This window comes from Lactuca virosa, chromosome 5 (genome assembly GCF_052849685.1).
Source record: "Lactuca virosa cultivar CGN04683 chromosome 5, Lactuca_virosa_CGN04683_v6, whole genome shotgun sequence".
Taxonomy (NCBI): domain Eukaryota; kingdom Viridiplantae; phylum Streptophyta; class Magnoliopsida; order Asterales; family Asteraceae; genus Lactuca; species Lactuca virosa.
This window is the reverse complement of record NC_136430.1, coordinates 56,845,239-56,869,169: the sequence shown is the minus strand read 5'-3', so window position 1 is coordinate 56,869,169 and position 23,931 is coordinate 56,845,239. Positions and strand designations below refer to the sequence as shown.

General features: G+C 37.1%; 1 non-coding gene across 1 annotated transcript; it reads right to left on the bottom strand.

Annotated features, from left to right (window-relative positions):
• Positions 1-3,494: 3,494 nt before the first annotated feature.
• On the bottom strand, positions 3,495-3,601 carry LOC145117927 (small nucleolar RNA R71). The gene has a single exon (XR_013712919.1). It is a non-coding gene; the product is annotated as a small nucleolar RNA R71 (small nucleolar RNA).
• Positions 3,602-23,931: the final 20,330 nt, after the last annotated feature.

Here is a 23,931-nt window from a genome sequence, read left to right as displayed (position 1 = left end):
AAATTTTATTATTAATTCATTATTACCTAATCAAGAAATTATTATTATTTAACGATTACATTTTTATTACTAACTTTATTGATATTAATAATTTTATATTTATTTTTTATTAATATAAAAAAACAACAATAATATAGTTTTTATAATATAATAAAATAAATAATATTATAAAAAAATAATAACATTGTTATTATAAATAATATTATAAGAAAAAATAAAATCCAAACAAATCATCATCATTTTTTTTTAATTTTAAATATTACATAACAAAAATCCGAGACAAAAATAAACAACAACTAATCATCTATACTCATAAAATATCTTTCCGTACGTTTGAGTTGCTTATAAAATTCTAGACGCGACTTATACATAGTTTGTTATTCGGTTGCGGACGGGTCTTTGTGGCGAATCTATAATGCTGAAATAGGAGGCATCGAGTACCCTCCTTCTAACTGTACCATCACATAGTGATTAGTGTATACAAGTGCAAATGTAAGGACACAATGATTTTGAAACTCACTAATACCTCTCCATAGAGGGAAAAATGTTACAGACAGGGGCGGAGCTTGAACATATAATTTGGAGGGGGGGGGGGGGAGTCGAAAATATTAGAAACTAAAATTAACGTTTTACACATAAACAAACCAAATTTTTTTCAACAATTAAACACCAAAATACCAAAAATTATCGTTCTTATAGGAAAAAACCAAAAATTTTCAACAATTAAACACCAAAATGGAGGAACGATTCATTCAAAATTAGTCCTCTAACTTAAATCAAATTTAGGGCAATAAAAATAAAAAATTAGATAAACAAAAGCAAATTTCTGCAAAATAGAACATTTACGGTGTGTAAAATTAGATAAACATAAGCAAATTTCAAACAACAAGCGAATGAAGGTACAAATTCAATAGATTGGTTTGATTCCACTAATTAAGTTCCAGTAGAAATGTAGAATTAGAAAATAAAGAAGACTCACTCAAGAGTCAAGATGTCACACCCCCAAACCAGAACGGCGGAAACGTCTAAGGGTGGATGACTTATACAGTATCATAACAATTGAATAATAACAATCAAAGCATTACAACCATTACATTGAATATTTCATAGGTTTTGATAGCTTATTTTATTTCTGATATGTGCATATTTAGCTATATATTTAGTATAGATTTTTTTATTATTTATTGGGTAATTATTTGCAATTTATGGACAAAAGGTACTTAATTGTGTTTAAATTATATTTTCAGTCCAAAAGATGTGCTCGGGAGCAAAAGAAAGCAGGAGATGCAATCGGAAGTTCGGGAGTTGAAATGAAGAAGAAAAATATCGAAAACAAGAAGAACTCGGCGAGTCGGATCGAAGGTTCGCGAAGCTATAGAAGTCCTTGCCGTACATGGATTTTTAATGAGGGACTCGACGAGTCGGTACCTTGACTCGACGAGTCAACTCTGTTTCCAGAAAATTATAAATAAGGACTTTAACACCGAGACCAAAGACTTCTGAGAACCATAGGAGGCTAAGCTGCGATTGAGAACATGGTGGAAGCTATGGGAAGTGAAGAATCAACCCTACGTTCGATTTTTAGGAGGATTAAGGCAATTTCTACTTCATTCTTAGTTAATCTTTTGATTGAGTCATGTTTGAACTAATTGAATTCGTTTTTGAGTTTGTTTTTACTGCGATTATGAACTAAGACCTTTATCTTCTGTGTAGGGTAGATGATTTTGTGAATATGGATTGATTTTATGGTTAGGATTAATTTAATTTGGTGATTATGTTTTGTTAAGCTTGTTAAAGAACCTCATGTGTTAATAACAACTATTTTTCTGTTAATAAATCAGTAATTAAGTTGTATGAACATCTTTTAGTTACTAATCTCATATGATCTATGTGAAAACTTAGCTATATGCCTAGGAATAACGAACGTGAAACTAGGGTTAACTAGAAGATATGTAAGTTAATGTGTGAGCTTGTATGACGAACCATCATCAAGAAGTTATATGAACGACCAATTTAATTAACCACTACAAGTCTTACTTAAGCCAAATTAATAAACTAGGGAATTCATTAATCTACACAACTGGCCATTGTTTGAATTAATATGTTTTCTAAGGATTAACAATAGCGAACGTGAACCTAATCATCTTAATCGGTAGCCAATTAAACTTAATCCAAAACATTTACCATAAAATCAACCATAGGAACAAATGATTTGAACCTAAACAGAAGTCTCCTTAATTATTGAATTTAATGATTTTTGTTGCTTTAGCTTTAGTTATTTAGTTTAAGTCTTAGCTAAATATTTAAGTTTTTAGTCTTGTAAAACTAGAGAAAACCTTACTTTCTATTACTTGTTCTTAGATAATATTAGTAATTAGTTTAATTTCCGTTCCCTGAGTTCGATACCCTACTTATTTAAATATACCACAATTGATAGGTCCACTTCCTTTGTGTGTCTAATTCATAATTAAAAAGTATGATACAACTTAGTTCGTTTCACACACATCAAGTTTTTGGCGCCGTTGCCGGGGATCGGTTCAAAAATTAGCACTAATTGCTAGTTTTATCGATCTTTGTGTGAGATTTATATTACACAAAGTTATTTCTTAAGTAATTTATTAGGTCAAGTTTTAATATTTTTTTTTTCTGTTTTTAGAATTTTAGTTAAAAGTTTTCTGTTTTAGCCTTGAACTCGCCGAGTGCACTCGAAGCTACTCGGCGAGTCCATAGCTGATTTCCAGTTTCGTTTTTATTTTATTTTTGTTCATTTTACGCGTGTTTCTTGTTTTAATTGCAGATATTACATGACCCGAGGATCCAACACACCTCTGATTCCCCCATTAGAAGACTCGTAATCCGCTCTTAGAAAGAACAAAGACAAGGTTGTTGAAGACACTAACCCGCCAAAGAAATCACCCTTCAAGGACCTTAAATCAGTCTTTGGGAAGAAAAAGAGCAAGAAAGCAGGAGAGTCTAGCAGTCAAAAGAGCGAAGGAAGCAATCTTGGGAATTTTGGAGACGATACATTCCACAACGAAACCGAATTTGAGTACGGTAACGAATCCGAAAACGAAGAAGGAAGCGACCTAGAAGGAGAGCTTGACAACACCATGACCAACATCGATGAAGTTCCCATGGGAGAATGGAAGAAAATGATACGTGATGATACCGACTTGGGACTCGTGCAACCCGCTATTCCCGCGACTGCCACCTTTGAACTTAAAGGCCACATACTCGTGCAACTTAAGGAGATCCCATTCTACGGGAAGGATCACGAGGACGCATACAAGCACCTAGACGAGGTCAATGATATAGCCGACTACTTTAATGTCCCCAATGTTGCTCGCGACACTGTTTTACTTCGTATGCTTCCGGTCACATTCAAGGGAGCTGCGAAAGATTGGCTGAAATCACTTCCTCCCGGATCCATCACTACTTGGGCTAAAATGAAAACAGAATTGATAGACCAATTTTGCCCTCCCTCAAAGATAGCCAAGTTGAAGAAAGTCATAGCCAATTTTGAACAACAAGCTGGAGAGTCACTTCATGAGGCATGGGAGAGATATAAAGGCTTACTAAGGAACTGCCCACATCATGATTTGAATAGTAACAAGAAGTCTCTATCTTCTATGATGGAGTAAATGTAACAACTAGGCAGCTCCTTGATTCGCAAGGACCTTTCACGAAGAAGGCACCCCCAGTGATAAAAGAGCTAATTGAAGAATACTCTAAACACTATAGAGAATATCATAATCCAAGGAATGAACTAAGTAGGGGTGTGGTGAACTCAGTTATTGATAATATGGCAGCAATGATGGCTAAGTTGGATAGTTTGGATCGACGAATGACTAAGATGGACCAATCCATCCATGCCATTAGGGTGGGTTGTGAAAACTGTAGAGGGCCTCACCTCACTAAAGATTATGATCTTGACGAGAACGGGAACCGGAAAGTGCAAGTGTGCTATTCAAGTGGTGATAGGTTTGATGACAATTGGCGGAAACCCAAGAAAGAATGGATACCATACGATGAGTACAAAAAGGCGAAGGAGGAAAAGTACAAGCAAAAAGATAGAGGCTTTTATCAAAAGGAGGAACCGGTGCTAGAGAAGAAATCTGATTTGGAAGATATGTTTACAAGATTTGTGGCTGCGTCCGAGAAGAGGCACAATGATACCGACGCTGAAATGAAGGAGCAACGAAATATGCTTAAAGAGCACCAAGCTATGATGATGGATCAACAAAATATACTTAGGAATCAGCAAGCATCCATTCATAACATTGAAAAACAGCTAGGCCAGCTTGCACAACAAATCAACCAAAGAACACCCGGTCAACTTCCTAGCAATACCGAACAAAATCCCAGAATGGCGCATGTGAAGGCAATAACAACAGATTCTGAAACAATTTTCACTCCTCTGACCCCTGTCCAGAAGAATCCCAACAAGGTGCAAATAGAAGAGGTAAATAGCTGGGAATCGAGTAAACCCGAATCGACTCGCCGAGTCGCCAACAAGTACTCGACGAGTCCAAGACCTGATGACACAAGCAGCTTTCTTTTGAAACCTTACCGGGCCCCTTTTCCATTTCCGAGCCGAGCCATACCTAATGAGCAGATTCAAGAATATAGGAGTTTTATGGAGCACATAAGGGCACTCCAAGTGAATATTCCGTTTGTTGAAACGATAGTTCAAACACCGAAATATGCAAGTTTGCATAAAAACCTCTTTACAACTAGAAGAAATATGGAAGAAGTTGCTGAAATAGTGTTGAATGAACTGCCAGAAAAGAGGGGCGATCCGGGAAGCATCACCGTATCTTGTCAATATGGGAACATAATGACCACACGAGCATTGACTGATTCAGGGGCAATTATTAATATTATGCCATATTCCTTATTCCAAAAGTTAAACCTTCCAGTCCCAAAGCCTATTCATATGAAAATCCATTTGGCCGACAAAACGATAATACATCCAATGGGAGTGTGTGAAGATCTTCTTATCAAAGTTGATAAACTAGTATTTCATGTTGACTTCATAATATTAGACATAGAGGAGGACCTTAAAGTACCAATCATTCTTGGGCGACCGTTCTTGAATACCGCTTGTGCCTTGGTAGATATGCGGGAATCTACACTAACATTAAGAGTGGAGGATAATTCGGTGGTTTTTGAAGCTAAGGAAAAGGAAACGCACGTAAAGTCAAGAGAAGATACAATTTCCTCTATAAATTTGGATGATGAATTGTTAGAAAAAGAGCTTGCATGCTTACAAGAAAGCAATCCAAAACAATTCTTATTATCTTTGGAAGAGAATTCTGATGCTGAAGGAGATCTGGAAGAGATAGAGAGGCTGATCGGGGAAGTTGATTATCAAGAAAGCCTCAAAAGTGTTAGAAGCTCACTGATTCGTCGAGTAGCGTCTCCTGACTCGACGAGTACATACGAAAAATCCCGATTTGTTGAAGATTTTGGTTTACAAACAATGAGGACCCTTTCTGGACCAGAGGTGCATGTTTTACCTAATCACTTGGAGACTCAACTTGAGGTAAGCGGAACTGTTAAAGATTTTATCAATTTTAAGGATGCACACTTGGCTTGTCTTGAAACAAATGTGCAATATGATGAGGTTGTCCAAGATGAGAATAAAGAAAGTTTAGAAGATAAAGGGGATACTAAAACTTGGAATAATGATAACCATAACTCTTCCATTGAATCACATATAGTGATGTCAACCAAAAGCAAAAGAACAAAGCCTCGTGCCCTTGTCTCTACTACGTTTGAAGTTTTCACTTTCAAAACACCGGATTCTTTAATATGTGCTGAAAGTAAGGAAGAATTTGTGCCTTCAAGTAATGATGAAATAATGACCGAAAGGGCAATCGAGGAAGATCAAGGAGGAAGGGAAACGATGGGGCGTATAAAGGAAGGCATGAAAAAGAAGAAGTATGGTAAAGGGATAAAGGGTAAAGCTGAAGAAATTGCTGCAAGAAAGAGAATGAAAGAATTGAAGAGGGCATATAAGAGAAGAATCCATCTTTACAAGACAAAATATAAAGTGCAAAAACTGAAGAAGGAGATCCTAATGGAGGAAGCAGCAGAGACGTAGAGCGGGATGGAGTCCAACTAAAGACTCCTCAAAAAGAAGCGCTTCACGGGAGGCAACCCGTCAATAGAGTTTGCTTTTCTTTACTTTTTCCTTTTTCCTTTTTTGTTTTGTGTGGTTTTCTTAGGATTTTTCTAATCAAAACTTCATTTTCATCTATAAATGATTGCTTGAGGACAAGCAAGGTCTGAGTTTGGGGTGTGGTAAATTTTTACGATTTTTTTTATGACTCGACGAGTTCATCCATGACTCGGCGAGTCCACACGAATCAGGGAAGTTTTAATCGCGACATGACTCGGCGAGTCTATATCCTGACTCGACGAGTCGATTTAATTTACTGAAAAAAATAATTTTTACGTTTCTGTAAAATTAGGGCTTTTACCCTAATTGAGAAAACACATTCATTCACACCAGCCGACACCCGCTCGACGTGCCAAGACTCTCTAAAGTAACCATCTTCATTTTTCTTTGATTTCTTCTACTTTCTCCCCACAAGGTAACATTTGTTGTTTATAATCTTGTTAAAGCTCTAATTTTTGTAGAATAATGGTCCCATTTTGTTGCAAACTCGGTTTTGATTTGATTAGGTTTCTAGGGTTTCAAAATTTTGTCTAAATAGAATGTTATAGGTGAAATTTATTGTGAATCAATACTTAATATACATTCCTAGACAAAACCCCTGGAAACAATTTTGAGTTTTGTTGGATGAGTTGGTAGAAATCAGACACGCGACTCGAGCAGTTCATATGACTCGCCGAGTCTGTTCGTGGACTCGCCGAGTCGGTCCCTGAAGGCAGTCCTCATTTTCGTTTTTAATGTTCTGTGTTTTCTGTGTTTATATGGATTCTTTCATTTTGCAGAAAATGTTTTCAAGAGGTGGACAGAGCTCTAGGGGTAACCGAGGGGATCATCCTTGGTTAAACTTTCCAAGAATTGATTCGGAATCCACGATGAAACGATAGAAGAAGAAGTTGGTTGAAGTTAAAAAGAAAGAAATTTATGTACCAAATGCAATAAATTGGGAATGGCTGGGGAGAGTCCGATATGAGGAGGAGTTGGCCCCATTTATTGTCAAAGCATTTATGCATGAAGGGGTATCCATCACTTGTGATGGATGGAGCCAACTATTCCGTATGCAAGAACAGGTATTCAAGGAGTTGTGTTGGGAGTTTTTCTCAACCATCAACTTTCGCGAAGGAAATGATTATTACAACCAGGGAATCATTACCTTTTGCCTTGGTGGTGAATTCCGTCAATGTAGTATGGTGGAACTTGCTTGCAGATTGGGTATATATGACCAACAATTGGTCAGCACTGAAGGTTTTGGCACCTTTCTGGAGCATTGTCACAAGGAATTCCCGGATGGTGTTGTTGGTTCCACTTGGTGGAACACTATTGCCAACAAGGTTTATATCCCCAAGTCCGCTCAAGAGGGGAGTATTAGATCACCGACCCATCGATTGATTCACCGCCTCATTGCTAATACAATCAACATGCGAAAAGATGACGACAAGGTTCCTAACCTTGATGTTTTCTATTTATGGAGTATTATTACTCCAAACACTTTCTGCAATCTTCCGTACTACATAGCATCTTATTTAGCTGAGGGGGCGGTCAAGGATCTAAAAACTTCAAAGATCAATGGCGGGATGTTTGTGACCCGCCTAGCAAAATCAGATGGGTTAATGGAGAGAGGAGCATGGAACTTGATGACAATGGTCCCGACCCCTCCTTTTAATGTCATTCTTTTTATAAGAGCAAGAATTATTGAAGATTATGGAGGGGGCCGCTATTCCATTCCTCATGATGATGCGGTGATAGGACCCGAGGAGCCGGGAAGGAGGGTAAGGCCGAGACATGACTGAGCACGTGAAGACCCACCGGTGATTCTGGTTGAAGATGAGACACCCGATGAATGGTTTAATGTGGAGGGAAGGAGATACCAAGATGATTTGGGAAGGAGTTTAAATTTCACCAACCGGTCATTTATCCAAATGTTTAATCACTTCAACATCCAACATGTAGATGGTGGACAATTTCCTTATGTGCCTACTTAGGAAGAACGGATAAATGCACGAAGGAGTGAATCCGGTGGGAGTGGAGCAAGAGAAGATGACGAAGAGGAAGAAGATGAAGATTGAAGTTCCATCCTTTTTATTTGTTAAAACAATTTTTTTTTCTATTTGTTTGCTTGTTTTTATTTGTTTTGTTTGAACTTCTAAGTAGGATTTGGTTTGTTTTATTTTATGTTTGCTGTTGGTTCTTCTCAGAATTTGAATTAGGGTATGCATGCAAGGGGTCTAGAGAGTGAAAGAAAAATGGAAAGAGTCAAGTCTAGGCGAGAGAGAGTGAAGTTTTGAGTCCAAGTATCGAATCCGGTTCAAGAGAGGGTTAAAGAGTGCGTGAATACTGAAGAAGAGAAGAGCATGAGTGTCTTTTTGATGCTACTTCAGCATACCAAACCGGATTTGAAGCATAATACACATTTTTATCACACAGCGTGGAACTCGCCGAGTGAACATCCTGAACTCGACGAGTCATAGGGCAATTTCATGAATTCTGCCATTTTCGCGACACAACTCGACGAGTCGCCTTACTAACTCGACGAGTTACTTTTCATTCCACCTCCAAAGCTGCTGATTTGATGATATTTTACACGACATTTGACTGCATTTTTTAAGATTAAGGCCTGAAGATTTTCGAGATTATTTTCCTGCATATTTGGAGCCGTACCACACGAGATTTGGTACCCAAGGCATGGATGAGCCGTTCCCATGCCTAATGCCAATTGAAGATGGAGCTCTTCATGAAGAAACATCAACCTCGCTACTACTATCCCATGGGAGTTTGTTCCATTTCCCTTTTTACTTTGTTGTTTTCTTTTTCATGCATAACATGCAATGGGGACATTGCATAAATTAAGTGTGGGGTAGGGGGTTGATTATATTAGTTACATTAGAATCCTAATTTAGGTATAATTTTGAAATTTTTGCATAAATTGCTAGGACTTAATTTAGAAAATTTTGGTAAAAACAATTAGGATTCCATGCTAGTGTTATGTTTGATGATTGCATGAAGACTCAAATGTTTAGTTGAGCCAATATACGTTCTAGTGCATTTGTGGCTGTCACACCCCCGAACCAGACAGCGGAAACGTCCGGCGGCTGGTGTGACTATCAATTGAATAATCATTACAATGAATATACATGAAACATAACACATTCATCACCAACATTACATAATACAACCAGCATTGTTCACATCAAGTACATTGTTAAAATACATAAGTTCTAATTGTTCAAAGTATGATAAGTGATGTTACATAAACAAAACCAGACACACTTGCATATCTTCTAGCTTAACGATTACCTGAGAATACAAGTTATTTTGAAAACGGTCAATATATATAATGTTGGTGAGTTCATAAGTATATTTGAGTAAAAGTCTTTGTATCTTTTGTAAAAACCCAGAAAATCCGATATTCTCTGTAAAATGTTTTGAAAATGATGTGAAAATCGAGTATAAATGCATGTGTGAATTTAATAGATAAAACTTGTAAGAGTGTAGTTTAGGTTCATTGTATTTTGAATAAATGATAATTGTATATAAATAAATTCCCCAGAAAATCCGATATTTCCTATTTTATAATAACGTCTAACTTCTTGTATCGTTAAATAAGTCGTTTGCTTTAACACAAATAAAGAGTTTATCTTCAAATGGTTATCTTTTGGTATTGAATCCCTATATGAGCCGTTATAACCATGCATGATAATGACTAGGTCGCCTGTTTTGGTATTTTTTCCAAATGTCGGTCTTGCTAAGGATGTTGTCGCCCTAGACTGGCCTAGTCTAGCTGTAGCGAACAACTAAGGCGTGGGGGGGGGGGGGGGTCACCCCGTATAGATCTATACACAAACTCCCGCTTTCCTACCAGGAAACTCTGATTATAACTATAGGCTACGATAGTACACTCAGTGGTGCCAACCGACAAGTCTCACTAGATTCTTAACCTCTCTTTGTATTATGTTCAATGTTTACGTATTTGTGGGATGTTTTTGGTATTCGAAAGGTACTTGAATAAGTTTACGGATTTTAATGATTACATAAGGGTATCATTACGGTTTACTAACACATGAAATTTCCATTCCAAGCCCTATTAATATGAAATTTGGCTACAAAGGCCCAATCACATGAAAAAGGGTAATTTAGGTCCAAATAGGCATGTAAATGGGCCACAAAAGCCCAATAAACATGTAATCCATAACTTAGGCCCAAATTAACATGTAAGTGGGCCACAAGACCCAAATAACATGTCATGGAAAACCTTGGGCTCAATACACACTTAATTGGGCCCTAATAATATTAGACCCAATAGATAGCTTTTGACGTAATTCGTTCGTTCTTTTGATTCGGTTGTTTGTTTTAGTTCGAGGCTTAATAGATTGATGATAAAAGGCTTTCATTTTGTAAAAATGACATTTTTGGCTAATGATACTCAAATATTTAATTAAGGCCCAAAGTTTACTAAAAATGACACTTTAGTCCATAATTTATAAAAGTTTGCAATTTTGTCCCAAATGTTGGTAAATTTACAGTTTTGACCCAAAATGATATATTTTCACATTTAAAACCCTATTTTACATTTTCGGCCTAGTTTTGGAAAACTTTACATTTTTGGTCCAAATTGAGAATAAATGATATTTTCACCTCTAAATTTGGTTTATTTACATTTATGACTCAAACTTTTTCCAAAATAACATTTTTAAACCTCATTTTTTCGCAAATTGGGCCCAAAGGCCGTGAGGCCCAAAAGTTTGGCCCAATAAGCTTAAATTTGCATTTTTGACCCTTGTAAAAGTATGTTTAGCATAAAAATACCTTTTTATACATGTAGGACATGTTTGGCCCCCTTTAAAACAGAAGTTTCGCTTTTTACCCTTATCTTTTGTTTTCTTGACAATTTTGACCTTTAACAAGGTTTTTGTTGAATTCTTTTACATCTTAAACATGTGTTCTCCTTTGGCTTGGTAATATGATATATATATATATATATATATATATATATATATATATATATATAGTGTTATAGTTCTTAGATCTTTGCTACATAATACTTAAAATTTCGAGATTCACTAAGATCTAACACATTTTTGACAAATATACTAAGAATTCACACCAAACATGCATATAACACATAGATCTACACATTTTACTTGTATTCTCCCTCAAAAATCATATGAAAACCGAAAACAATGGGGTATGAACTCACCTTTGCTTTGATGTTTCGGTTTTGAAGAAGAAATGAAGAAGATTTTGGTCCTAGCTAGCTTTCTTGAGTAGATTTCGAACTTAAGAAGTTCTAGGAAACAAAATCACCAAAAACTTTGCTTAAAAGAGAGAATGGAGTTATAAACTTGGGTGTGTAAAGACTTACCAAGAAGTGATGATTATCTTGTGAAATCCTTCTTGAAACACAAGCAAATTTCGAGATTTTTGATGGAAGGAGTAGGATGATTCTTGAGAGTGTTTGAGAGAATTTTGGTGGAGTGTGTGTGTGTGTGTTGCATTCGACCGAGAGTAGAAGAGGAGAGGGGAGAGAGATGGTGAAGTGACTAGTATGGATGTATGGTGGTTTATAGCCTAGATGTATGTTGGACTTTATGGAGGTGGCACTCCAAAGTCACCCCCCTTAATCTCTTCTTTTCCCTTTTTTTTGTTGTTTTATACATGGGCCGGATTTTGGGCCAAGAAGAAAGAGTGGAGTAGATTGGACCCATTAAGTCTAGCTAGGACATTTGGATCCTAAACATATTTTTTTTCGGCCCATTGGGCTCTTGGAAGCATTCACGGCCCAATTTAGAGTAAAAGAATGGGCTTATGGCTCACTAGGGTTAATTGGATTAGTTACGGCCCAATAAGTCCCATTAGGGTTAGAATGAATCATTCTAGGCCCAAATGGTCCAAATTGTTTTAAATTTGTGAATTGGGTCCAATTAGGGCTTCTAAGTCCAATAAAGTTGAATTGGGTGCTTATTGGTCCATTAGGCCCAATAAGAAACTCCTAGTCCAATATGAACTTAAACCATGGATCTTAGGGCTTCAGACTCTTTGATGAACATGAATGGTGAATCTAAATGTGCATTGAGTGAGATTTACTTAGAATATAAGTTTGACAATAGTTGAATGGTTACACAGGAATAGAATTTCCTAGCTAAAATGCCAGTTGTGACATCATCCCCCCGTTAGAGGGAATTTCGTCCCGAAATTCTTTTGAAAACTAGGATTATGAAGGAGTGAATAGGTGAGGGTATTTCTGCTTCATCTGATCTTCACGTTCCCACGTGAATTCCGGTCCGCGTTTCGCGCTCCATCGAACCTTCACAATCGGGATGCGACTTTGCTTTGTACGCTTCACCTCTCTATCCATAATCTCGACTGGTTCTTCAACGAATAGGAGGTTCTCGTTTATCTCAATCTATTCTAAAGGGATGACAAGGGTTTCGTCTGATAGACACTTTTTCAGATTTGAGACGTGGAACACTGGTTGTACGTTGCTGAGCTCGACAGGTAGCTGCAGCTTGTAAGCCACTGGACCAATTCGGGCAAGAATCTTGAACAGTCCAATGTACCGCGGGTTCAATTTTCCTCTTTTCCCAAATTGTATCATTCCCTTCGAAGGAGAGACTTTTAATAGTACGCGATCCCCGACTTGAATCTCTAGTGGTTTTCGCCGCTTGTCAGCATAACTTTTTTGTCGGTCTCGCGATGCTTGAAATCGAGCTTTGATTTGGACTATCTTCTCGGTTGTTTCACGAATGATTTCGGGTCCTGTAAGAGCACTGGCTGTCGATTTCTCTTTTGCTAGTTGAGTGTCACCCACCTCGGCCCAGCATATGGGCAATCTACATTTACGACCATAGAGATCCTCGAAGGGAGCGACCTTGATGCTCGTATGGTAACTGTTGTTATAATAGAATTCGATCAGAGGCAAGTGGGCATCCCATGTTTTGCCAAAGTCAATCACGCAAGCTCGGAGCATATCCTCGAGTGTCTGGATGGTACGCTCACTCTGACTATCCATCTGCGGGTGGTAGGCGGTGCTCATATCTAGCTGTGTTCCCATTGCCTTCTGAAGAGATTGCCAGAACCTTGAAGTAAATCTGCTATCTCGATCCGAGATAATAGATACTGACACTCCATGGAGCTTCACGACCTCCTTGATGTAGATTCGGGTCAGCTTTTCCATCTTGTATGACTCTTTTATTGGCAGGAAATGAGCGGATTTTGTCAATCTATCGATGATTACCCAGATAGCATCCAATCCGCCCGCTGTCTTTGGCAATTTGGTCACGCAGTCCAAAGTAATCCTTTCCCATTGCCACTCGGGTATCGCTGGTTGTTGCAATAGTCCCGAGGGCTTTTGAGATTCTACTTTCACCTTGGCGCAAGTAAGGCACTTGCCCACGAAAGTAGCTATCTCTGCCTTCATATTAGGCCACCAATATTGCTGCTTGATATCCGAATACATTTTATCTGACCCCGGATGAATAGAATATCACGTCTTGTGGGCTTCATGCATGACTATCTCTCTGAATCCCCCAATTTTGGGAACCCAGATTCTATTCATGAAGTAATGGGTTCCATCGTTTTTAACTTCAAGTTCCTTCTCCATTCCTCGTAGCGATTCACTAGCGACATTCTCTATCTTCAATGCGTCCAATTGAGCTTCCTTGATCTGCGAAGCCAGATGAGATTGGATGGTGATCGACAGAGTCTTCACACGACGTTTTGCATTCTCCTTTCTGCTCAGGGCATCGGCTACCACGTTAGCCTTGTCGGGATGATATTTGATCTCACATTCGTAATTGTTTAACATCTCAACCCATCTTTGCTGCCTCATGTTTAGCTCCTTTTGATTTAGAATGTGCTGGAGGCTCTTGTGGTCTGTAAAGATGGTGCACTTGGTACCATATAGGTAGTGCCTTCAAATTTTTAAGGCGAAGACCACCGCCCCCAGTTCTAGATCATGCGTGGTGTAATTTACTTCATGCGTTTTCAGTTGTCTGGATGCATAAGCAATTACTTTCTCTCGTTGCATGAGGACACAACCTAAACCCTGATTTAAAGCATCACAGTAAACTATGAAGTCTTCGGTTCCCTCCGGTAAGGTTAGCACTGGAGCACTACAGAGCGCTTGCTTCAAGGTTTGGAAGGCATGCTCTTGCTTTTCGGTCCAATTGAAGGGTACGCCTTTTTGGGTTAACGTGGTAAGGGGTTTGGCTATCTTGGAAAAGTTCTGAATGAATCTTGGGTAGTAGCCTGCGAGACCTAAGAATTGGCGAATTTCCGTTGGCGTTGCCGGAGCTGCCCAGTTTTCGATTGCTTTGATTTTGGAGGGGTCCACATGTATTCCTTCCTGACTGACTACATGGCCCAGGAAGTTTACACTGCGGAGCCAGAACTCGCACTTGGAGAGTTTCGCATACAACTTTTCATCCCGTAGGGTTTCTAAAATCTGTCGAAGGTGTTGGCTATGATCTTCTTCACTTCGAGAATATCGTCGATGAAAACGATGACAAATTTGTCAAGGAATGGGCGGCATATTCGATTCATGAGGTCCATAAATGCAGCGGGGGCATTTGTTAGACCGAAGGGCATTACGACGAATTCGTAGTGACTGTATCGAGTTCGGAAAGCAGTCTTAGGAATGTCCTCATCTCGGACTTTGAGTTGATGATAACTGGATCTCAGATCTATTTTTGAAAAGTAACTAGCTCCTTGAAGCTGGTCAAATAGATCATCAATTCGTGGAAGTGGATACCGGTTTTTGATGGTGAGTTTGTTTAATTCCCTATAGTCGATGCACATCCTGGAGGATTCGTCTTTCTTTTTAACGAAAAGAACCAGAGCTCCCCACGACGAGAAGCTGGGTCTGATGAATCCTTTCTCCAGGAGTTCGCCCAGTTGGCTTGATAATTCTTGCATTTCAGCAGGGGTCAACCTATAGGGTGATTTGGCTATTGGAGTGGCTCCAGGCACTAGGTTGATTCGGAATTCGATTTGCCGCTCTGGGGGTATTCCCGGAAGATCTTCTGGAAACACGTCCGGGAAATCACACGCCACTGGGATGTTGCGAATGCTTGCTTCCTCTTTGGTTTTGTCCACCACGTGAGCAAGGAATGCTTAGTTCTTCTTTTGTAGACACTTTTGTGCCTTGACACATGAGATAAGGCGAAGATTTGCGTCGGGTTTATCTCCGTAGATTATTAGGGTTTCATGGTTAGGAAGATGAAGGCGAACGGCCTTCTCGTGACAGATAATATCGGCATGCTGGGGGCTTTCGATAGGTGGGGTTCACTACGTGCCTCCTCTACGTTCTTCTCTTCATCTAACTCCTGGTCAGATTCGTCATATTCGTAATCAGTTACCACATATTCTTCCTGTTCTATGTCGGGTCCAGCATCATGGGCTCTCCCTTGCCTTTCTTCGGGATCCTCCTCAAGCATCCATTGAGCCACTAGTGCTTGGTAGAAGTGCGCCCCTTGCTGATCATCATCCATGGTGACTGCATGGGGGTGCGAGGTAAGTCATGTGTTGATTATTTCCTATAGTATATTTTTAGTTATTTAAGTTTTGGGTTCCCTAGAGTTTTGGAGAGTAAGGTAGGCTTTTGGATTCATTTCCCGCTATGATTACTCCCGAACACATGTTGGTCATATTCTGAATAAATATAGTTGATCAAGCTATATTTATCCCTAATATGACTACATAACTGCCCAGGTTTAATCATAGTGTTCGATCTCCTCCAGAAGCTTTTATTAGATGTTGTTAGATTGTTATCCTAGTATGCACACCTAAGTGTGAGATTTTTGTTTTGTTCAGAGTTATTTAGCCCCATTGTGTTTATAGTTGCATATCATGTATGGTTAGATATGCTAGTTCACTATAAACATTGCTCTGATACCAACTTGTCACACCCCGAACCAGACGGCGGAAACGTCCGGGGGCTGGTGTGACTATCAATTGAATAATCATTACAATGAATATACATGAAACATAACACATTCATCACCAACATTACATAATACAAGCAGCATTGTTCACATCAAGTACATTGTTAAAATACATAAGTTCTAATTGTTCAAAGTACGATAAGTGATGTTACATAAACAAAACCATACACACTTGCATATGTTGCAGCTTAACGATTACCTGAGAATACAAGTTATTTTGAAAACAGTCAACATATATAATGTTGGTGAGTTCATAAGTATATTTGAGTAAAAGTCTTTGTATCTTTTGTAAAAACCCAGAAAATCCAATATTCTCTGTAAAATGTTTTGAAAATGATGTGAAAATCGAGTATAAATGCATGTGTGAATCTAATAGATAAAACTTGTAAGAGTGTAGTTTAGGTTCGTTGTATTTTGAATAAATGATAATTGTATATAAATAAATTCCCCAGAAAATCCGATATTTTCTGATTTATAATAACGTCTAACTTCTTGTATCGTTAAATAAGTCGTTTGCTTTAACACAAATAAAGAGTTTATCTTCAAATGATTATCTTTTGGTATTGAATCCCTATATGAGCCGTTATAACCATGCATGATAATGACTAGGTCGCCCGTCTTGGTATTTTTCCAAATGCCGGTCTTGCAAAGGATGTTGTCGCCCTAGACTGGCCTAGTCTAGCTGTAGTGAACAGCTAAGGCGTGGGGGGTCATCCCGTATAGATCTATACACAAACTCCCGCTTTCCTACCAGGAAACTCTGATTATAACTACAGGCTACGATAGTACACTCAGTGGTGCCAACCGACAAGTCTCACTAGATTCTTAACCTCTCTTTGTATTATGTTCAATGTTTACGTATTTGTGGGATGTTTTTGGTATTCGAAAGGTACTTGAATAAGTTTACGGATTTTAATGATTACATAAGGGTATCATTACGGTTTACTAACATATGAAATTTCCATTCCAAGCCCTATTAATATGAAATTTGGCCACAAAGGCTCAATCACATGAAAAAGGGTAATTTAGGCCCAATAGGCATGTAAATGGGCCTCAAAAGCCCAATAAACATGTAATCCATAACTTAGGCCCAAATTAACATGTAAGTGGGCCACAAGACCCAAATAACATGTCATGGAAAACATTGGGCTCAATACACACTTAGTTGGGCCCTTAGGGCCCAATGGCCAAGAAATGTGAATATTGGACCCAATAAATAGCTTTTGACGTAATTCGTTCGTTCTTTTGATTCGGTTGTTTGTTTTAGTTCGAGGCTTAATAGATTGATGATAAAAGGCTTTCATTTTGTAAAAATGACATTTTTAGCTAATGATACTCAAATCTTTAATTAAGGCCCAAAGTTTAGTAAAAATGACACTTTAGTCCATAATTTATAAAAGTTTGCAATTTTGTCCCAAATGTTGGTAAAATTACAGTTTTGACCCAAAATGATATATTTTCACATTTAAAACACTGTTTTGCATAAAATTACATTTTTAGCCCCTTTTTGGTAAAACTTTACATTTTCGGCCCAGTTTTGGAAAACTTTACATTTTTGGTCCAAATTGAGAATAAATGATATTTTCACCTGTAAAATTGGTGTATTTACATTTATGACTCAAACTTTTGCCAAAATAACATTTTTAAACCTCAAAACCTCATTTTTTTGCAAATTGGGCCCAAAGGCCGTGAGGCCCAAAAGTTTGGCCCAATAAGCTTAAATTTGCATTTTTGACCCTTGTAAAAGTATGTTTAGCATAAAAATACCTTTTTACACATGTAGGACATGTTTGGCCCCCTTTAAAACAGAATTTTCGCTTTTTACCCTTATCTTTTGTTTTCTTGACACTTTTGACCTTTAACAAGGTTTTTGTTGAATTCTTTTACGTCTTAAACATGTGTTCTCCTTTGGCTTGGTAATATGATATATATATATATATATATATATATATATATAGTGTTATAGTTCTTAGATCTTTGCTACATAATACTTAAAATTTCGAGATTCACTAAGATGTAACACATTTTTGACAAATAAACTAAGAATTCACACCAAACATGCATATAACACATAGATCTACACATTTTACTTGTATTCTCCCCCAAAAATCATATGAAAACCGAAAACAAGGGGGTATGAACTCACCTTTGCTTTGATGTTTCGGTTTTGAAGAAGATTTTGGTCCTAGCAAGCTTTCTTGAGTAGATTTCGAACTTAAGAAGTTCTAGGAAACAAAATCACCAAAAACTTTGCTTAAAAGAGTGAGCCAACATGAGAATGGAGTTATAAACTTGGGTGTGTAAAGACTTACCAAGAAGTGATGATTATCTTGTGAAATCCTTCTTGAAACACAAGCAAATTTCGAGATTTTTGATGGAAGGAGTAGGATGATTCTTGAGAGTGTTTGAGAGAATTTTGGTGGAGTCTGTGTGTGTGTTGCATTCGGCCGAGAGTAGAAGAGGAGAGGGGAGAGAGATGGTGAAGTGACTAGTATGGATGTATGGTGGTTTATAGCCTAGATGTATGTTGGACTTTAGGGAGGTGGCACTCTAATGTCAACCCCCCCTCCTTAATCTCTTATTTTCCCTTTTTTTTGTTGTTTTATACATGGGCCGAATTTTGGGCCAAGAAGAAAGAGTGGAGTAGATTGGGCCCATTAACTCTACCTAGGACATTTGGATCCTAAACATAAGGTTTTTCGGCCCATTGGGCTCTTGGAAGCATTCACGACCCAATTTAGTGTAAAAGAATGGGCTTATGGCTCACTAGGGTTAACTGGATTAGTTACGGCCCAATAAGGCCCATTAGGGTTAGAATGAATCATTCTAGGCCCAAATGGTCCAAAAATTTTTAAATTTGTGAATTGGGTCCAATTAGGGTCCAATTAGGGCTTCTAAGTCCAATAAAGTTAAATTGGGTGCTTATTGGTCCATTAAGCCCAATAAGAAACTCCTAGTCCAATATGAACTTAAACCATGGATCTTAGGGCTTCAGACTCTTTGATGAACATGAATGGTGAATCTAAATGTGCATTGAGTGAGATTTACTTAGAATATAAGTTTGACAATAGTTGAATGGTTACACAGGAATAGAATTTCCTAGCTAAAATGCAGTTGTGACAGTGGCCTCCTTTATTCTTGTGAAATCATGGGACAAAAACACAAACTCGCTTAGTTTGAGGGATGCAATATGTTTAGCATCATGTACCAGAAATGTATCCAAGAAATTTTTTATCTTTAATCAATAATGGTTGAAGTTGAGCGCCCCTGCTTAAGCATGTAGGATTTGAGTGAAAGAAAAAGAAAAAAGTGAGATACATGTTAAAAAAAGAGAGAATTACAAGTAAAAGTTGTAAAGAATTTTGGAGCAATCAAAGTGAAGATCAAAAGATCAAAATTCCGAAAGTTCAAAAGTGAAGATACCAAACATCATAAAGGTGGTGAACTCAAGAAATTAAAAAGATCAAATATCAAGGAGGTGAATAATTCCAAATAAGCTCTATAGTGGTATCATAAAGTTGTAATTGTCTAGATTATGTATGCTTGGGTTGCTCAACCAAAAATACCTTGAGGTTAGGAGGTTTTCTGCAGATGGATTCGGAATGATGCATAAAATGAGCATTGTTCAAAAGAAGTGGGCGAATGTTTATGAGGATTGTAAGTATTTAGAATTGAGGGGGGTCCTTAGGAAAAATTTTAGACACAAATGCATGCGTTGCGGTCTTGAAATAATGGTTGAGTTTGATTGGGATTGTCTTATGTAATATTAGTGTGCTAAAATTCAGTTTTGCTTGGGGGCAAGCAAAAGTCAAGTGTGGGGTATTTTGATATGTGCATATTTAGCTATATATTTAATATAGATTTTTATTATTTATTGGCTAATTATTTGCAATTTATGGACAAAAGGTACTTAATTGTGTTTAAATTATATTTTCAGTGCAAAAGATGTGCTCGGGAGCAAAAGAAAGCAGGAGATGCAATCGGAAGTTTAGGAGTTGAAATGAAGAAGAAAAATGTCGAAAACAAGAAGAACTCGGCGAGTCAACGCCTAACTCGGCGAGTCGGATCGAAGGTTCGCGAAGCTATAGAAGTCCTTGCCGTACATGGATTTTTAATGAGGGACTCGTCGAGTCGGTACCTTGACTCGACGAGTCAACTCTGTTTCCAGAAAATTATAAATAGGGACTTTAAGACCGAGACCAAACACTTATGAGAACCCTAGGAGGCTAAGCTGTGATTGAGAACACGGTGGAAGCTCTGGGAAGTGAAGAATCAACCCTACGTTCGATTTTTAGGAGGATTAAGGCAATTTCTAGTTCATTCTTAGTTAATCTTTTGATTGAGTCATGTTTGAACTAATTGAATTCGTTTTTGAGTTTGTTTTTACTGCAATTATGAACTAAGACCTTTATCTTCTGTTTAGGGTAGATGATTTTGTAAATATGGATTGATTTTATGGTTCAGATTAATTTAATTTGGTGATTATGTTTTGTTAAGCTTGTTAAAGAACCTCATGTGTTAATAACAACTATTTTTCTGTTAATAAATCAGTAATTAAGTTGTATTAACATCTCTTAGTTACTAATCTCATACGATCAATGTGAAAACTTAGTTATATGCCTAGGAATAACGAACGTGAAAGTAGGGTTAACTAGAAGATAGGTAAGTTCATGTGTGAGCTTGTATGACGAACCATCATCAAGAAGTTAATTGAACGACCAATTTAATTAACCACTAAAAGTCTTACTTAACCCGAATTAATAAACTAGGAAATTCATTAATCTAGACAACTGGCCATTGTTTGAATTAATCTGTTTTCTAAGGATTAGCAATAGCGAACGTGAACCTAATCATCTTAATCGGTAGCCAATTAAATTTAATCCAAAGCATTTACCATAAAATCAAACATAGGAACAAATTGATTTGAACCTAAACAGAAGTCTCCTTAATTATTGAATTTAGTGATTTTTCTTGCTTTAGCTTTAGTTATTTAGTTTAAGTCTTAGCTAAATATTTAAGTTTCTAGTCTTGTAAAACTAGAGAAGACCTTACTTTCTATTACTTGTTCTTAGATAATATTAGTAATTAGTTTAATTTCCGTTCCCTGAGTTCGATACCCTACTTATTTAACTATACCACAATTGATAGGTCCACTGCCTTTGTGTGTCTAATTCATAACTAAAAAGTAGGATAAAACTTAGTTCGTTTCACACACATCAAGTTTTTGGCGCCGTTGTCGGGGATCGGTTCAAAAATTAGCACTAATTGCTAGTTTTATCGATCTTTGTGTGAGATTTATCTTACACAAAGTTATTTCTTTAGTAATTTATTAGGTTAAATTTTAATATTTTTTTTTTCCGTTTTTAAAATTTTAGTTAAAAATTTTCTGTTTTAGCCTTGAACTCGCCGAGTGCACTCGAAGCTACTCGGCGAGTCCATAGCTGATTTCCAGTTTCGTTTTTATTTTATTTTTGTTCTTTTTACGCGTGTTTCTTGTTTTAATTGCAGATATTACATGACCCGAGGATCCAACACACCTCTGATTCCCCCATTAGAAGACCCAGAATCCGCTCTTAGAAAGAACAAAGACAAGGTTGTTGAAGACACTAACCCGCCAAAGAAATAACCAATTTAGGATGAATGATAAGCTTCATGTTAAATCCTAATGATAAACATACAAATGTTCATTGTGTTGAATTGTCTTGCTTTACCAATTCTCTCTAATATTTGAGCATCTCACTTTCTTGCTTAATTGCAAGTTTTTAGTTATTCAAGTCTTTAATTTTCAAGCAATCATAACACCCCCCTTTTTAGTTTAATTGTAGTTAGTTAGTTTATTTACAATAGTTCTTTTAGATTGCATTGGTGATTGAATACAACCATTTCCCCGAGGATCGATACCCCTTTTACCATTATATTACGTTTTATTTGCAAACAAAGGGTGTAATTTGCTTGGTGAACTTGACATCCCACCAGGTTTACATTGTGTTCAAAACATTGTTTACATAATATCGAATGCATATGACAAAACGAATAACGAGATGCGACGACGTCCCATCCACCAAAAACTTCTGTGGTTACAAGTTTACTGATTTCCTGATAATACAAGTGATTTTGAAAAAGTGTCAACAATTAAGTTGGTGAGTTCATAAGCGTTTTGTATGAGAATGATTTGTAACTGTTTCTTGTAAAAAGATAGTGTATACTTCCAGAAAATCCAATATTTTCTTTAAAATGAACTGTAAGTCTTAATCCGAAGACTAAAAATGTAATTAATGTTGTACTGGTAAAATTAGTGTTATGAAGTTTTTTCTTTACATAAAACTACTTTAAGGTACGTTGAACCCGTAAACCAATTGTTTGTTAATACGCTATGTGAGTTATTATAACCATGCTAATGTGACTGGTTGCTTGAACGACATTCTTCAGGCGTCAGAACTGTTTACGACATTTGTCACCCCAGACCTGCCGGTCTAACTGTACCTAACAGTTTAGGTGTGGGGTTGTCAATCCCGTATAGATCTATACACAAGTGTCATGCTCTCCCTACAAGAGACTCTGGTTATAATGCAGGTCTTAGTTGTGTACTCTGGTAGGTACGATGAAACTAAATGTCTCACAACCCATATCAACCAATTTACGTGAACTGAAAACTCCTTTTTCTTGTAAGTGAAATAATTATACCTTTAAATAATTATATGTTTCTTCTGAATGATAGTAACATGTTTGTGACTCACAAACTATACCAATTATAGTTTATCTTGTTTGTTTGTTGAAACTATTTATATAATCTTTTATATAAATACATAGGTGTTATCTTGTCTAGTTTCCAAAATGTAGATCAAACTTCATATTTTTGGGGTGTAACCCACAAAATAATGATAGAACTAGAATATACTTCTTTTTGTTAGAAAAGCTATATTTTGGTAAAAAGCTTCCAAAAGCCTTATAGTTTTGCAAATCATAATTTTTCTCATGATTTTTATAACATGGATCATGTTTTGTTTTTGTTAGTTTTGCATTTGAAAACTAATATGTCACAAATATTTGTACAAAAGCTAGTTATAATCACATCTTATGCAAATAGTGGCTTATACTTTAACATAAAGATGAAACATGCAAGTATTTGTGTGATAAACAATTTTGACTTGTATCCCCCCCCCCTAAAACATGAAAATATCGAAAATGTGGGGGTATGAACTCACCTTGAGTGGGTTTGTGGTGGGATAAGGAGTTGATGGTGAAGATTCCAAGGCTAACCACTTGAATGAGGTTGATGAACTTCCTTGAGAATGATATTATCCTAAGGGTTTTAACACACAATAATGTGTGTAAATAAGATGAAACTAACATAAAAATGTATAGAAACACTAGAGAATCATGAAAATGCTTACCAAAATCTAAGGACCAACTTGAAGGAAATAAGTTCTTGGAAGATCTTGCCCTTGTTCTTGAGAGAAAGTTGAAGTTTGAAGAGAATGGGGGTGAGGGACACCCCTCTCGGCCGCAAGTTAAAGGGGAGGGGGAGGGTTGGGGTGGGTGGGGGGGTGGGGTGAGGTGATGTGCCTTGTTACATGGGGGTAATAGCCTAGATGTATGTTGGGTATTAATCTATGTTGGAAAGGTGCAACTTTCTTGTCATAAGGTCAACTCTTCTCTTTTTTTATAAAAAATGTTGAATTTTTATAAAATGTTAGTTTTTATAAAAAAAAGTAGCATAAAATATATATACTTACTAAATTTGAATCATACAATTCAAATTATAAACGAAAAGATCATTATTAATAACGATAATAACCTAGTGTGTTGAAAGTA